This window comes from Phocoena sinus, chromosome 6 (assembly GCF_008692025.1).
Source record: "Phocoena sinus isolate mPhoSin1 chromosome 6, mPhoSin1.pri, whole genome shotgun sequence".
Lineage (NCBI taxonomy): Eukaryota > Metazoa > Chordata > Mammalia > Artiodactyla > Phocoenidae > Phocoena > Phocoena sinus.
The window spans coordinates 75,989,045-76,005,979 of NC_045768.1; the positions used below are offsets into that span (position 1 = coordinate 75,989,045).

Consider the following 16,935-nt stretch of genomic DNA (forward strand, 5'->3'; position numbering starts at 1 on the left):
AGACTTATTTACTTTTAGGCACTCTAAGTGAATTTGAGTCTCAGGGTCTGGAAAATTTTTATCCCTGGCACTATGGAAATTTATGTATGACATCTGGAACCACTGCAAGAGATCTTTGAAGGGGGTTAGAGAACACAAAATGCGCTAGAAGACTGGAAATTGGAAAATACATTTCTAATTTTCCAAAGAATACTATTTTAAGCTTGGTGGGGTGGGTAAAACTAACACCAACTGCAGGCAAAATTTGGAGGCGATATAGCCCAGTAGCTAAGAACACAGCATCTGCAGGGTTGCTGTGGGAATTCCAGAGGGCATATTGGTTAAATGTTTGGAACACAGCAGGCACTGAGTAACATGGTTGCTGCTATCATCGTCGTCATCCTTTGAATCATATTATGACTCAAGTTTTAACAGAATCAGATTCTAGAGGTAGCAAACAGCCAATGAGAATGTTAGAATGGTTAAAATTCTACTCAACCTAATTACATAATAGTAATAACTAACATTTATTTATTTTGCAATTTATTTAAATAGAAAATTATGAGTTAGGTATTATTGTCCCCATTTTATACTCAGGGAAACTTGAGATACAGTGAGAGTGAAACTTGTCCCAGGTCATAGAAACAGTAAGTAGCCAAGCTGACTCCAAAACTCTCAACCCTGATTTAGACTGCCTCTCTAGACAGGTAGCTCACAAAAAAGACCAGAGGAACTTCGACGGCACATCTAAGGGGTTAGGGAAGAGGATGGGAGAAACACAGACCTAGCCACCCCCCAATGATACATATTTCTTGAACTTTTGTGGTCTGGAGTCAGGTCCTGGCAATGACTCTGACTGGCTATATCTTTGGACAAGACACCCTTTATGAGGCTCAGTTTTGTTTTCTTTAAAAATAAAGGTAAGGGCTTCCCTGGTGGCGCAGTGGTTAAGAATCCGCCTGCCAATACAGCGGACATGGGTTCGAGCCCTGGTCTGGGAAGATCCCACATGCCACAGAGCAACTAAGCCCGTGCACCACAACTACGGATCCTGCGCTCTAGAGCCCTCAAGCCACAACTACTGAGCCCACGCGCTGCACCTACTGAAGCCCGCACGCCTAGAACCCGTTCTCCGCAACAAGAGAAGCCACCGCAATGAGAAGCCTGTGCGCCGCAACGAAGGGCAGCCCCCGCTCGCCGCAACTAGAAGCAAGCCGTGCACAGCTAAGGAGACCCAATGCAGCCAAAAATAAAGCAAATAAAACATTAAAAAAAGATTCCCTAATACTTATAACACACTTAGCTTAATATTGTGAAGAAGTTCTTGTATTTCTGCATGTAATAAAATTTAGTGCAATATTATTTCATGAATTTTGATGTACCAGGGCAAATTACATGCTGCATGCCCTCCCATTAATCTCTCAAACACTTGTTTTGAATGGAATATAAAAGTTTCTCATTTAAAATTTTTAAATGCTTTACATTTAACACAATACGTTTGGTTTTAACCCAGCTATCATCTCTGTGTTGGTAACAGAATAACTTTCTCAACTGATTAGAACGTTACTCTTGTTATCAAACAGTGATCCAGCTGGAGGATTTAGGCTGCATCCCCTGAAACTCTCTAGAGGGAAAAGACAAACATCTACCTGGGAGCTTTTCAACTCGAGAGGGGAAACAGATGGACAGGAGGATAATGCTGCGATAAAACTGAGACAAATAATTAATGATGCTATCCTCTCTACGTTCTTGAACACATCCACAACTAAAAAAGAGGCTTGAAATAAAACTGAATCAAACAAGTAATTGTAAACGATGTGGCCACCTGGAGGACTGCACAGAGCCCTACCTTTAGAGTCAGAAAGAGGCGGGCTTGAGTCCAGACTCTGCCCCTTAACGAGTTACTCTCCTGGGCTAAACCCTCCCTCTTTGAGCTTCAATTTCTTCTTTGGTTAAATGAGGGTACTAACGCAATGTCACAGTGTGTTTGGGGGGATAAGTGAGATAGTGTGAGTAAGGATAGACAAATTTCAAATGTTACATTTATTAACCCAGATTTCTCATAGTATTGGATTTCAAGTCGCTTCATGATACATAGGGGTCCCAAGCATAACCTGGGCTGTTCCTTGACATCTTCTCCATAAGACGTGACCCTCAAAACTGTACAAAATCTTGGAAAGTCTGAAGGAGAGATCCATTTCCCCATTCTTGGTTTTTATCAGGAAGAATTTCCCCTAAGGATACAACTGGCCTTTCTCTGTCCTTGTACTAAAGTTACCCCAGGGGAAGTGGAGGTACTCACGCACGTAACTGGTGAATTTGAGAAGAATCAACCGGTCACGTGCTCAGCTGGCTCAGCCTTCCCTCCTGAGAGATGCCTGCCCTCAGGGAGTGTGCTATTTGCTGCTTCCCCAAAGCCCCTTGTCTCCAGTGCTGCATGGGAAAAGGGGGGGTAAATCTAGGGTTTTGATGTGAGCAAACAAATTTCACTAACAGACCTACAGCTATGTCCTATAAGCAGTAAGGCTGATCTGTTGTCGCTTCAATCAATTTCTGCAGAAGCCATTTAGAGAAGACTGGTATTATTTGTTTCGAGGGCCCTTATGGAGATCCCAATGTCATGTTGTGCCCACAGGCCTGCCTATGCAAATGTAGCTGGTTTTTTTCGTTTGTTTGTGGCCTCTCCCTTGGCTCCAGTACGTGCAGGCTCAGAGGCCATGGCTCACGGGCCCAGCCGCTCCGCGGCATGTGGGATCTTCCCAGACCGGGGCACAAACCCGTGTCCCCTGCATCGGCAGGCGGACTCTCAACCACTGCGCCACCAGGGGAGCCCTATGTAGCTGCTTTTTAGTAGAGCTCCACTACAACATCAATTCAAGGACGGCCCTGTTTAAGACATACCTTATTTATCTGCAGAAGGTCTGTGTCTGCACGCCGGGCATCCACAGCCTCCTCAAGGGTTGACTCAGACAAGAGAGACCACCCATCACAGGGATCATGTCTCCCACATACTGTGCAGCCACAGCCATGGACAGTGAGAATGCTAACAGAGGAACCTCTCATCTGTGAGGTGTTTCTAAACATTCCACAACAGTGAGTACCGGGCGTGACGGCCCCAGGTCGAAGGTGGCTACCATCCAGGAACAGTATGCGGCCAGCCTTCTCCATGGGGAATCTAAACACCTCCACCCAGATAAGGCTTCTCCCTTGCCCAGCCTCATGGCCTCAAGCTTCTCTCTGGATTAACTTCAACCTCTGGTATAGTAAAGGGAAAGAGGTAGAGAGGAAGGAAGAAAGGGATGGCTCACCATCTCTGTCCTGTGACTTCTACATCTTGTACCCACCTCTCTCTCACACTCACACGGTAACCTCACACTACACTGCATCCCTGTGCTCACACATCTGGCCCCTCCATCGGTCTGGGAGGGCTGGGATCCCACCCTAGACTTCATCACAGCACGAGGACCTAGCGCAGGACGGGGCACAAACAGAAACTCAGTAAGTTGTGTGGTTGAACTGTGTGTCTAAATTATTGCTAATCGAATGGTGCACAGATACAACAGTTCCTTCTCCAGGTGAGAGGGCCACGCTCCCAGAATCATGATGAGAGGATGATCAACAAGAGAAACCTTTTCAGAAAACAGATACTTCATTCAAAGATCAACAGCAGCTACTAGATGTGCAGTTCCCCAGGCCAATCTAAACTGTGCCCACGTTTTCATCTTCCAGCATCTGCTGAAAAGTCAGCTCCTTTGGAAGGATGCCCAGCCTTAAAAGAATGTTTCAAAACTCATTGTAGATCTCTGTAACCATCTTTGCATGGTGCTGCAAAGTCCTTTACCTGTGTGCTTTGTTTAAAAACTAAGTTTAAAAAATATACCTCAAAGGAAAAATAATGGGGAAGAGAGGAGAGCAAGCAGCTTGGGAATTTTTTTTTTTTTTTTAATATAAGAAGAAAACGTATCACATCACCTCCTTTAGTGCCAACTCTACTTCTGTGACTTTGGTGACCATCCCCAAGCTTCTGCTCTGCTGCATCCACCCTTCGCTACCCTTCCCAGCGGGACGTGGAAGCAGGCATCCTGGCCCCTAAACTGTCTCCTTAGATCACTCTGCACAATACCTTAAACTCACGGTCCTCAAGCCATGACCCTGCCACCCACCCCACGCATATGCTGGGGAGGCCTGCGAGCGAGATCACTGCTGGGAGGTTTCATAGCGGGACGAAGTCTCGAAAACCACTTAACTCAATTCAACCTCTTAATGTATTAAACACAAAAACAGAAACAAACACATCTAATGCCCAGAAAGGTGCCAGGGTTCTTTCCACTAAGGCAGGAATCTCTTAAATGTTTATGCAGACCCCTCACCTAGCTGCCCTTCCAAACTGCCCCCAAGTTCACAATAACTATCTCTTTCAACACTTCAACACAAACCATATATATATATATATATATATATATACACACACACACATATTATATATACATATATACCCACACACGTGTATATGCTTTTATGTATAGATAGTATATATACATGTGTGTATATATAACATATACCTGTGTATGTATATATTATACATACAGTTTTTTTAATTCCCCTGGTAGTTATTAAGTCTTTTTTTTTTTCTTTAGCAACATAGATGTTTTTCCCCACATGAAGTCTTATGCAGGACACAATTATATAAAAATAGAGAAAAACTCTCTCTTCTTCAGTTGAAGCAGGGAAAAGGGCCCTCACTCTTAGTCTACCCACCCTCAACAGGCACTGAAGGACCTTCAGGTGTGGCTCTATGAATCAGATGACTCACCTGACCCCTAATGCCCACCGCACTTGTCAGGGACTACATTTCTGCCCCAGTCCTCTCCTAGGCTTGCCCACCTGCAGTCAGCCTTCAGCCTGCAAGGCCCAGACATCTGTCACCCCTCCAAGCAGCCTCTCCTGACTATGCTGTTAGAACTGACTGTTGTTACTCCTTTGCTCCCAAAGCTTTGAATGTGTAACTGTTCCTCTGTGCCAAACAGTCTGGACCATTCTTTATTCTCACACCTCACCCCCAGCTCCCCGCCCATCTACCATGAGGGCCCACCCATCCATCTGGCAGCCCCTGCAGGTTCATCAAGACAAGTTTCAAACCCAAGCTGCCACGCCGGGGAAGGCTCAGCCCACCCCTTTGCCTCCTCTCCTGACCCTTCCCAGATCTGACTTTTGTTTCTGCTCATCCTTTTCCTTTAGCTGTGGGAATTTTTTTCCCTTTATTTACGTATTTATTTTTTATTGAAGTACAGCTGCTGTACAATATTACATAAGTTACAGATGTACAATATAGTGATTCATAATTTTTACAGGTTATACTCCATTTATAGTTATTATAAAATATTGGCTATATTCCCCATGTGGTACAATATATCCTTATAGCTTATTTTATACCTAATAATTTGTACCTCTTACTCCCCTCCCTCTGTGTTGCCCCTCCCCCTCTATTGCGCTCATTTTGAACACTTGATTCTCAACAAATGTTTATGGATTTGACTGGCTTTTCTGTCTTCTCCACTGCTCCCCTGCACTGCCTCCCATTTGTTCTTTTTCTCTTTCATTTTTCCCCTCTTGAGCCCTGGGGACTCTGGTAGAGGTGGGTGACTGCTGAAGAAGAAAATACGACCCCTACTTGCCCAGAACCATCTGTCCACTGACTATTCAGTTCTCCCTGGGCCTCCTGGGCACCCTCGAAAAAAAAAAAACAGGAAGACCAAAATAACCCTGGGTGGTTGTTTAAAATGCAGACCCTGGGGTCCCACCCGTCACTTTGCATATACTGACTGATGCACTTCAGTGTTTGAGAACTCCCTGAACTGGAGAGTTTCACACACTAGGCCTGGCTTACCATGGAGTCCACATGGGTCAACAGCCATTTATTGAGGAGAATGGGTAGGACAGAAATGTGTTCACCTGAAGCACTGAAGGCCCAGCAATAAGAACGACAGAAAAAGTCCTTAGGGGAAAGGAGGGCTAGCTGAAATCACACTGAGCATGGAGAGTGCGGCTCTCCCCCTGACTGGTCCACCAGCTACACCACTGATGGCGAGCCTGGTTAGATTCACCACCTCCTGTGTTCTGTGTCTGTGGGCCCCCGTATGGTGCAGAATGGTGGTGAAGTCAGTGAGTCTGAGATCAGACTGCTGGGTTTGACTCCCAGGGCTCTTGAAATTATTATATAACATTGCTAAACTTTAGTTTCATAAAATTATCTATCTCTTAGTGTTGTTATGAGAGCTAAACGACATTATCCAAAGAAAGCATTTGACCCAGCACCAGGCACAAGGTAAGTTTGTAATAAGCACTAGCTTTTAATTCTTATCATTAACATAACGCTCTCTTGACCTTATTCATATAAACATGTGTCCCCACTTCTGGACAGCAAACTCCATAGGCTTTCCACCTTCTTTCTCTTATAAACACACTCTTACTAGGTTACACCTCGAAGGATCGCGGTGGTAATGGAATAAGACAGGAGGTGAAAAGATGTCTGCAGTGGGTCTAGCACACCGTAGGCACTCAGTAATGGCAGTGGCGATTGAAAAGGCTGACCCACTTTGACCAGTTCTGGAAGCGAGGAACAGCAGGAACTTCCTCCTCAGGTCTGATGCTCTGACACCTCCTTCCACTCACTAGGCACAGGAGCCTTTCAGGAGGGCAGGAGCCCCGTTCAGGAGGCTTCTCCAGGGACCACATGGAGAAAGCGGCCAGAAAGCCTGCGTTGATTGGACATTTATGCCTATTATGATAGGAATTCGAACTCTCTCAGGGCAGTACCAGAAAAACTCATCCTGAGTCCAGGGGTGCTGTTTCAATACCAAATATCTTAATTCTGACTTTCTTATGTAACCACAATGTGTAGACTTGCCAACAATATAAAAATAGAAGACAACCCAAAAAAAACTCAAAAGAAAAAAATCTTCTTGAAGTTTCTAAACCAACTTGCATGGAAACATTTACCCCACAAAAGGGTGACGGGTATAAATTTTTTCATTCATTTAGGGGAGTGGTTTTTGGTCTTCCGGTTTTATTTTTTGGGTAGGTCTATTTATTTATCCCACACTATTCTTTAATGACAAGTGAGGGTGACACCACTCTTCTTAAAAACAATGAAAGCGCAGATTTAAAAAAAAGAGAAAAAAAAGCCCTTAAAAACCTCCAAAGGCGTGGGGAACTTTTGCTCTGAGATGTGTGCTGCTGAGGCCAACGGCGGAAAACAAAGGCCTTCAGCCAAATGCCTGCGGTGAGGACTTGCTTTATTTCTGGTCCAAGCACAGAGGCCAAGAAGCCACATCCACTGACTCCTTTTTCATTTAAGATTCTACATTCACCAGTATGTCTCGTTGAGAAACCCTCCATTAGAGATTTCCTCTATTTGTTCAAAGAAAGAAGAGGAAAAACAGAAACACAGCCACCACTCCTAGAAAAACAGCACCCGCCTACCGCCCTGCAAGAGACCAAAACAGGTGTTTGATACTATTGCCTTAGACTGCATTTTATTTTCTTTAAACTGCGTTTTATACTTAAGGAAAAAAAAAAAAAAACAGCCGAAAGCAACACCCTAAGTTTAAAAAGGTTTTGATTTTACATAAGAGCTAAATGACTCAAATTCCTTTTGGAAGAAGGTGATGTAGCAATCTATATAAAAACCCTGATAAGCATAACCACAAACATTTCTCCCACCAATTTTAGCCAATTAAAAAATATATAGTAAGTCTTGAATCCTCTTCAATAAGTGGTGCTGGGAAAACTGGACAGGTACATGTAAAACAATGAAATTAGAACACTCCCTAACACCATACACAAAAATAAACTCAAAATGGATTAAAGACCTAAATAAAGCCAGACACTATAAAACTCTTAGAGGAAATCATAGGCAGAACACCCTATGACATAAATCACAGCAAGATCCTTTTTGACCCACCTCCTAGAGAAATGGAAATAAAAACAAAAATAAACAAATGGGACCTAATGAAACTTCAAAGCTTTTGCACAGCAAAGGAAACCAAAAACAAGACGAAAAGACAACCCTCAGAATGGGAGAAAATATTTGCAAATAAAGCAACTGACAAAGGATTAACCTCCAAAATTTACAAGCAGCTCATGGAGCTCAATACCAAAAAAACAAAAAACCCAATCCAAAAATGGGCAGAAGACCTAAATAGACATTTCTCCGAAGAGGATATACAGATTGCCAACAAACACATGAAAGAATGCTCAACATCATTAATCATTAGAGAAATGCAAATCAAAACTACAATAAGATATCATCTCACACCGGTCAGAACGGCCATCATCAAAAAATTTAGAAACAATACATGCTGGAGAGAGTGTGGAGAAAAGGGAACCCTCTTGCACTATTGGTAGGAATGTAAATTGATACAGTTACTATGGAGAACAGTATGGAGGTTCCTCAAAAACTAAAAATAGAACTACCATATGACCCAGCAATCCCACTACTGGGCATATACCCTGAGAAAACCATAATTCAAAAAGAGTCATGTACCACAATCTTCACTGTAGCTCTATTTACAATAGCCAGGACGCGGAAGCAACCTAAGTGCCCATCCACAGATGAATGGATAAAGAATATGTGGCACACATATACAATGGAATATTACTCAGCCATAAAAAGAAACAAAATTGAGTTATTTGTAGTGAGGTGGATGGACCTAGAGTCTGTCATACAGAGTGAAGTAAGTCAGAAACAGAAAAATAAATACCGTATGCTAACACATATATCTGGAATCTAAAAACAAAAAGGTTCTGATGAACCTAGGGGCAGGACAGGAATAAAGATACAGACGTAGAGAATGGACTTGAGGACACGAGGAGGGGCAAGGTTAAGCTTGGATGAAGTGAGAGAGTGGCATGGACATATACACACTACCAAATGTAAAACAGACAGCTAGTGGGAAGCAGCTGCATAGCACAGGGAGATCAGCTCCGTGCTTTGTGACCACCTAGAGGGGTGGGATAGGGAGGGTGGGAGGGAGACACAAGAGGGAAGAGATATGGGGATATATGTATAGGTATAGCTGATTCACTTTGTTGTAAAGCACAAACTAACACACCATTGTAAAGCAACTATACTCTAATAAAGATGTTATATATATAAATATATATAGTCAAAGACTGAAAAACAGAGTTCCACAAAAAGAAGACTGTCACATTAAAAAAGGAAACACATCTGATAGCCACTTCAGCACATCTTAAACGCAGATTTTTATATAACTGATCAAGATAGAAACCGTTTGCCAGTATTTATATTTTAAATCACAAGATGGCTGGTCCCAGACCCTAGAAATTGAGAGTGATTATGCAATGAGCCGGGCCGAATTTCCTCTCCCCTAATTTGCCTGAACCCAGCGGGGTTTCTAGAAAAAGACAAAACCTGACAGAGCAGGGCAAGGACGGCCAAGGAGCCCTGATTTACTTCAGTTTGAAACGCCGCTCCACTCGGGTTCTCATTTCTGCAGGGAGTGCAATCCACAGGACTGGGCTCGCTGTACCGAGTCAACCACACGTTTTTCTCATCTAGCGGAGTGATCTTGTGAAATGTGATCACATCCTGCGCAGGCGCCTGGGGGGAGGGCAGAGGGGCAGGGCAGTGTTGCCCCAGCACGAGGAATCACTCCAAGTTTGTTAAGCTTTGCTCATAAAGCACCGGGCTCGCGGGAGGGCCCAGACAGGAAGGAGGCAGGGCCTTGGCTCTCAATTTGTCCAGTATGAGAAGCTTTCCGAGCGGGCAGCACAAGCAGAGGTGGAGTTGCTGCCCTGAGAGCTAGGCCCCTAAACTGTTCTACATCCAAAGAGGGCCTCGTGGCTTGTGGGGACCTGAAAGTGGAAAATCAGGCCGGAGCATGAGGAATTCCAGTCCCTTCTCCAGCCAAGGGGTTAGCCACAAACAGGGAAGGTCAATGACGGCCCCATCAAGATGTTCCCTAACATCATCAGAGGTCTGGTACTCCCCCCAGCTCCGCACCCGAGCCCATCTTGCTCACAGGAGGAAGGCACCTCCGCCTGCATTTGGGAAGCTGCCAAGAGAGCCTAAGCTTTCCCCGCGGCACCCCGCCCTGATGGCAGCCATCCACACTTGGAACACCTTTGTTTGGTCTTTATAATAGTCTCAATTTAGAATGTACTTAATTTTATAAAGCCACCTAAAATTGTGTGGGAAGGAGATAAAGCAATTCTCCTGATATCGGCTTTCCCTCCAACCTATCCAGGTAAACATGAGGGTTCTTTTTTTTTTTTTTTTTTGCTATATGCGGGCCTCTCACTGCCGTGGCCTCTCCCATTGCGGAGCACAGGCTCCGGACGCGCAGGCTCAGCGGCCTTGGCTCACGGGCCCAGTCGCTCTGCGGCATGTGGGATCCTCCCGGATCAGGGCACGAACCCACGTCCCCTGCATCGGCAGGCGGACTCTCAACCACTGCGCCACCAGGGAAGTAAAGTAAAGGTGCTTTCGGACTAATGAAGAAATAAATGTACACATCATCATTCCATGGCCTACCAGAAACTCCTGAGGACAGAGGATTTAGAAGAAATGATTCAAGTGGAGTTTCCGTAGTCCTCATTGGCCCCATCTACCCTCCCCTGGTCTATCACTTTTTCATCTCTCTCACCAAGGCTGGCTGAAAAAACCTCACTCAAGCCAGCAAACAAGTGAAGGCAATGACATTTCTCAATGGCAGCATACCCAGGTCAGCATACCCTAGACTAGTTGCCATGATGATGAGAATGGCATGTATCTGCTGGTTAGAACCTTCCTATCATTTATGTGACAAGACACACAGCTATTTCCTGTTGTGGGAAATTTTGGAGGGGCGAGAAAAAGGAAGACAGGAAGGGAAGAGAGATCCTGACAAAATCTGGCAAAGGCTCTTTGAGGATTTACAACCTGTCCCTCTCAGGCAACAGCAAATAGTCCCAACAAAATGAACTTTGGAGTAACACTTTTGAAAAGAAATCTTATAGTGTTATATTTGGAATTTTATTTTATATTTTATTTTTATTACTATTTTTGGCCATGCCATGCGGTTTGCAGGAATCTCATTACCCGACCAGGGATCGACCCCAGCCACGGCAGTGGAAGCCTGGAATCCTAACCACTAGGTCACCAGGGAACTCCCTATACTTGGAATTTTAAAATACGCATACTTCTTCATTCAGCAAACCCACCTTTAACAATCTTTCAAAAGACAAATATGGGGGCTGTTGCGGTAGGCAGACTTCTAAGGTGGCCCCCAACGATCTAAGTAAGCCTCCTGGTATCCACAGCACTTGAATAATCCTCTTTGCCTCAGTAAGGGACCTACTGACTTACTTCTAGTGACTAGAATACAGCAAAAGGGATGGGGAATGCTGCTGAGATTAGGTTATGAAAGACTGTGACTTCCGTCTTGCTTGCAAATTCTTCCAGTCTCTTCTGCCTGCTTACCTTGACGAAGCCAGCTGCCGTGCTGTGAGCTCTCCTTTGGAGAGGACCACAAGGCAAGGAACTGCAGGCGGCTTCCAGTCAATAGCCAGTGAGGAGTGAAGGCCCTCAGGCCAACATTCCATCAGGAACTGAATCCTCCCCACAACCACTGAGTCATCGCAGAATCAGATCGTTCCCCGGTGTATCCTTGAGATGACTAGCCCCAGCCTACACCTTGCTTACAGCCTTGAGAGACATCTTGAACTGGAGAGCTCAGCTAAGCTGTGCTCTGACTCCTGGCCCAGAGATACTGGGAGATAACATACGTAGTTGTTTTTAGGCCACCAAGTTATAGGGTGTCTTGTTACGCGGCAAGAGATAAATAATATGACTTTTAAGCATCATCGTTTACAATCACACACAAAAAAGGAAACAACCCAAAAGTCCATTCTGAGGGAGCTAGTTCAATCGAGAATGAAACATCCATACAAGAAATACTGGGCAGCCCTCAAAACGTAATGAGGCAATATATCTGTATTGAAATGGAAAGAAGTCCACAAAAAGGAAAAAGCAAGTTGCAAAACAACATGGGACTTCTAAAACATAGCAGAGATCTAGATTTTGATTCCTGGAATCTCCAGGCAAGCTCCTCATGCAGTGTTCCCATCTCAGAAAATAACAACTGTAGTTATCTAGTCACTATAGGCAAACAAACAAAAGCAAAAAAGAAAGGAGAGATCATTCTTGACTCTTCTCTTTCCCTCTAACTGCTCATCTAATCCATCAGTAAATTACACAGTTTACCTTCAAATTTCCACCCCTCCCACACTTCTCACCACCTCCACAGTGACTTCTCCCATCCAAGCCACCATCCTCTCTTTCTCAGACAGCTGCAATGGACCTGACTCGTAGCCCTTGCTCTTCTGCAATCTATTTCCAGACAATAGCCAGAGTGATACTTAAAAAATATGAATGACATTAGGCCACTCCCCTCTCTGAAGCCTGTAAAGTTCCCTATCACAGTCAAAATAAAAATCAGAGTTGCTATGTTGGTTCACAAAGTCATGATCTACAGATCTGGGCCCTGGATATCTCTCCTTCCACTACAAGTCTCCTTCTCACTTATCTGCTGGGTCCACACTGGCATCCTTGATGTTCCTACAACACCAAGTTTATTATCATTTCAGGGCTGTATTAGTTGGCTAGGGCTGCCATAACAGAGTACCACAAGGTGGATGGCTTAAATAACAGAAATTTATTGTCTCATGGGTTTGGAGGCTAGAAAGTCTGAAATCCAGACATTGGCAGGGCCATGCTCCTTTTGAAGGCACTAGGGAAGGGTCTCATGTATGCCTCTCTCCTTTCTTCTGTGGTTTGCTGGCAATCTTTGGTGGTCCATGGCTTGCAGACACCATCACTCCGATCTCTGCCTTCACCTTCACATGGTGTTCTTGTCATGGGCGTGTCTGTCTCCAAATTTCCTCTTTTTATGAGGACACCAGTCTTAATGAAGTAGGGGCCCACCCTAGTCCAGTATGATCTCATCTTAACTAACTGTATCAGCAATGACTTTATTTCCAAAGTAGGACACATTCTGAGGTGCTGGGGGCTTAGAACTTCTACATATGAGTTTTGCGGGCATATAATTCAACCCATAACAAAGAGCCTTTGCAATGGCTGTTCCCTTTTCCTGGAAAGCTCTTTACCCAGTGTGGTTGCCATGAGGACGTGCTTCACAGCCACCCAAATTACAAGGAGCATAACTGACCAGGAGTCATGGCTACTGTGCTCTGAAATCCATCTCTGCATTTGTGATAAAGTCATACTGTCCACAAGCTACTCCTGGTCAGTGACTGGGCAGGGCAAGATTGCCAAGGCAAGCCTATTCCTGGGAGATGAAAAATTCACCTGATAGGGGACTTTAGCTCAAGGGCTCTCCCCCAGCCTTGCCAAACTCTCTCAGAACAGCATAGAACTCTAGGAGGCTTCCCCACAACCTTCTGTCCTCTCCTCTCCTCTTTACCTGGTCTCAGACTTGCATCACAATCTGACAGCGCTCCTAGGTTCTCGCCAGGGCTCTCCCCATTTTCCCTCCTAGTCTGAACAGAGCACTCAGAAAGGCCCTGAACTTGACTGAATGCTTTGCTGTACCTGACTTGAAATCCTTAATCAGTTAGTTTTTGAAAAAGGAGACTCACATGTGCACTTTGTACTGGACACTCGTCTTGTTCACAGGGGTTGCTTTAATAAATCTCTTGCATGGCTAATCCTGCGTTAGTGTCTACTTCTTGGAGAACCCAGACTGACACCCCAGATATCAGCATGACTCTTTACCACTTCATGTAAGCCTCTGCTCAAATGTCACCTCCTCAGAGAGGCTTCCTTTGCTGTCCTAAATATAGCACACTCCACCCAACCCAGTCTCTCTTTCTCTCTCATTATCCTGCTTTTATTTTCTTCATAGCTCCCTCTGATTTTACTGCATCTTCTTATTTATTGTTTGTTTTGTCTTCCCCTTGAGAATGTAAACCACACAAAGACTTGTTTTGTTTAGTGTTGTACCCCAACACCTATAACAAAGCCAGGCTCGTAATAGGTAGCCAAAATTGTTTGTGATAAATTAATATAGTTTAAAAATCACCTAGATCTTCTTTCAGTTCCAAACATATATAAAATATAACCTAGTGTGACCATCTTGAGAATGTACTTCACAGACCTATAAAATATAACTTTTTAAAAACACAGGCCATAAATGAAGAGAGAATCCGAAGCCAAAGCAGGAGGCATGAGAGCAAATGCTGCACTCACCCACAGGGGGGCTGAATCTGGATACAGCTGCATAGGGGCCTGGGGCTGGAATTTTAATGCTCAGGTGAGGACAGGTAATGTGGCCTGGGCCCAAGCAAGGTAGGGGACTGGAACCGACATAACTGCATACAGTCAGAATTCTTGAAAACCTGCCTCTACATGCAAGTAGGACCAGAAAAACTACCACCACTCCCTAGTAACTCAGGAAAGAGGCCAGTAAGTGTGTATTCTGCCCTAGTCTCAGGGTGAAAAAAACGTATCTCATGAAAAAACAAAACATCCAGCGTGTGCCATGTACACGTGTGATACCCAGATATACACTGTTTAAATTATGCAAGAATCTTGAGCTGATAAATTACGATAAAAATGTTCCCAGGACCAGAGAAACCTTTGCAGGAGCAAACTCAAATTGCCCTGTAGAAATGTTTTCATAACTCAGGACTCATAAGATTCCTTCAGAATAAACAAGTCCTGCTGAACAAACCAGACGAAGAAACAAACCAGTCAGAGGGAGAGGCCACATACATAACAAGCAGATTGATTAGCACCTCAAGAACTGATGGTAATAGAATAATCTGATGGAACTATAAACTAAATACGTTTAAAGGTATTTTTAAAGTAAAAGAAGGAATAAAAACTATACTGAAAGAACCAGCCTCTATGAAAAAAGAAAGGACAGCTTTGGGGAAAAAAAAGAACTAAATAGAATTTTTTTTTTTTTTGCAGTACGCGGGCCTCTCTCACTGTTGTGGCCTCTCCCGTTGCGGAGCACAGGCTCCGGACGCGCAGACTCACCGGCCATGGCTCACGGGCCCAGCCGCTCCGCGGCATGTGGGATCTTCCCGGACCGGGGCATGAACCCGCGTCCCCTGCATCGGCAGGTGGACTCTCAGCCACTGCGCCACCAGGGAAGCCCCTAAATAGAATTTTTAAAATGAAAAATACAGTGCTAGGTTGAATGTTAGTTACAGCTAAAAAGAGAACCAGTATCATGGAAGATGGGTCTGAGGAAAGTACTGATAATGTAGTAGAGAGAGAAATAAAAGAAATAGAAAAATGTGAAAGAGAGGTAATAAGACATGGGGAGTATAAGACATGGAGAGTATTTTATTTGAGAAAATAAAATATCCTTTTAATTGGAGTTCCGGGAAGAAGAAGTAGGATAGGCAATATTAAAAAGATAATGGCTGGGAATTTAATAGAAAAAGTAATACGTGTGATGTTCATTGGAACCATCACAAGTCCCAGGTAGGATTCAAAAGAAACACACATACACACACACACACCTCAGAACCAAAGAGAAAGTCATGAAAGCAGCCAGATAGAAAAAGAGGTTACCAACCTAATAATGGCAATTAGATTAGCACAGGAGTTTTCATCAGTGACACAGAAGCAAGAAGATACTGGAATAACATACTCAAAGTGGCAAAAGAAAATAAATGCCAAACTAATATTCTATAACTAAATTCCTGCTCAAAAATGGGGGTGAAATAAAGACATATCTATACAAAGAAAAGAATATCCAATTCACAGAGGCTCCCTGAAAGAAAATATTAAATAATAATAATACATTTCAATTTAAAGTAAATTAAACTAAGAACAAAGTAAAATAAACAATGAGCAAAGAAGATAATAAAAATAATAAACTTATAAACACCCATGCTATTTAAATCTTTTAAAGATTAATGGAGGGGAGAAGTTATAAACACCTTGGAACTAAAATATTAGATAGCAATAATATGGAAGTATGGTTACCTTAAAGTATTTTAAGGTCCTTGTGTTGTTTGGTAGAAGAATAGCAATTTTGAAGAATAAAAGTTTTTAAAGTTAAGCATGCATATTATAATTTTAGGGGAGATGAGGGTGGGGATGGGGAAGAAGAAATGTAATGTATAACTTCCAAAGTAGAAGTGGGGAGGATAAGGAAAAAAAAGAACACTCATATGAGATGTGTACAGATACATAAAATCAGAAAGAATTTGCCATGGGCAGATCCCCATTAAAGGAAATTTAAAGACTGTAGTTCAAGCCAAGGAAATTGATCACAGATGAAAGACATATAAAAGAAGCTAGAAGGAACTGAGCGGATACAAGGTACAAGATATAAGATCCCAAGCTATAAGAAAGTTAAGAGGACAGAAAGTGGTAAATATGTAGGCAAATCGATACAAGCATTGACTCTATAGAAGAATAAAAGAAGCAATACCTTGTGGGATTTTTAAAAGAAAAGAAATATATAGACTTAAAATATACAAAACAACTAGCATACGAGGGGGCAGAAATGGGAAAGGTGTTGTTCAGAGTATTGATCGCTTTAGATTTTGGTAAGTAAAAGATACAAGCTATAATTACTAGGTTAACCACTAAAAGGATAAGAAACAGATGGTATAATTTTCAGAGTGGTACAGAAAAAAAAAAAGTGGAGTGAGACAACAAACTCAGTCAACCCAAAAGAAGACTGGAAAAGAGAAAAGAAACATAGAAATTGGGGGACAAATAGAAAGCACAAAAGACTCTAGCAGACATGAATTAAAATAGTAACAATGACAAATGCAAGGCCATTACAATTTCCAGTTAAAAAAGTGGTAAATTTGAACAACTCCTGGGGCAAGCAAAGTCACATAAATGAGTAAACAGCAGGTACAGGAAAGCCACAGCTCAAATGAAAGGGTAACTGATACCTCCTC

General features: G+C 43.3%; 1 protein-coding gene across 4 annotated transcripts in view; it reads right to left on the reverse strand.

Moving 5' to 3' along the window:
- Nucleotides 1-16,935, reverse strand: part of MOB3B (MOB kinase activator 3B) — a 234,077-nt gene that overhangs the window by 162,773 nt on the left and 54,369 nt on the right. Inside the window, exon 1 of one of the 4 annotated variants that reach the window (XM_032636198.1) lies at nucleotides 2,282-2,393. The exons of the other annotated variants lie outside the window; for them this stretch is intronic. The gene's annotated coding sequence lies outside the window, so the exon portion shown is untranslated. Of the gene's footprint in view, nucleotides 1-2,281; nucleotides 2,394-16,935 lie in introns of those variants that run through there. 4 annotated transcript variants of the gene reach the window in all.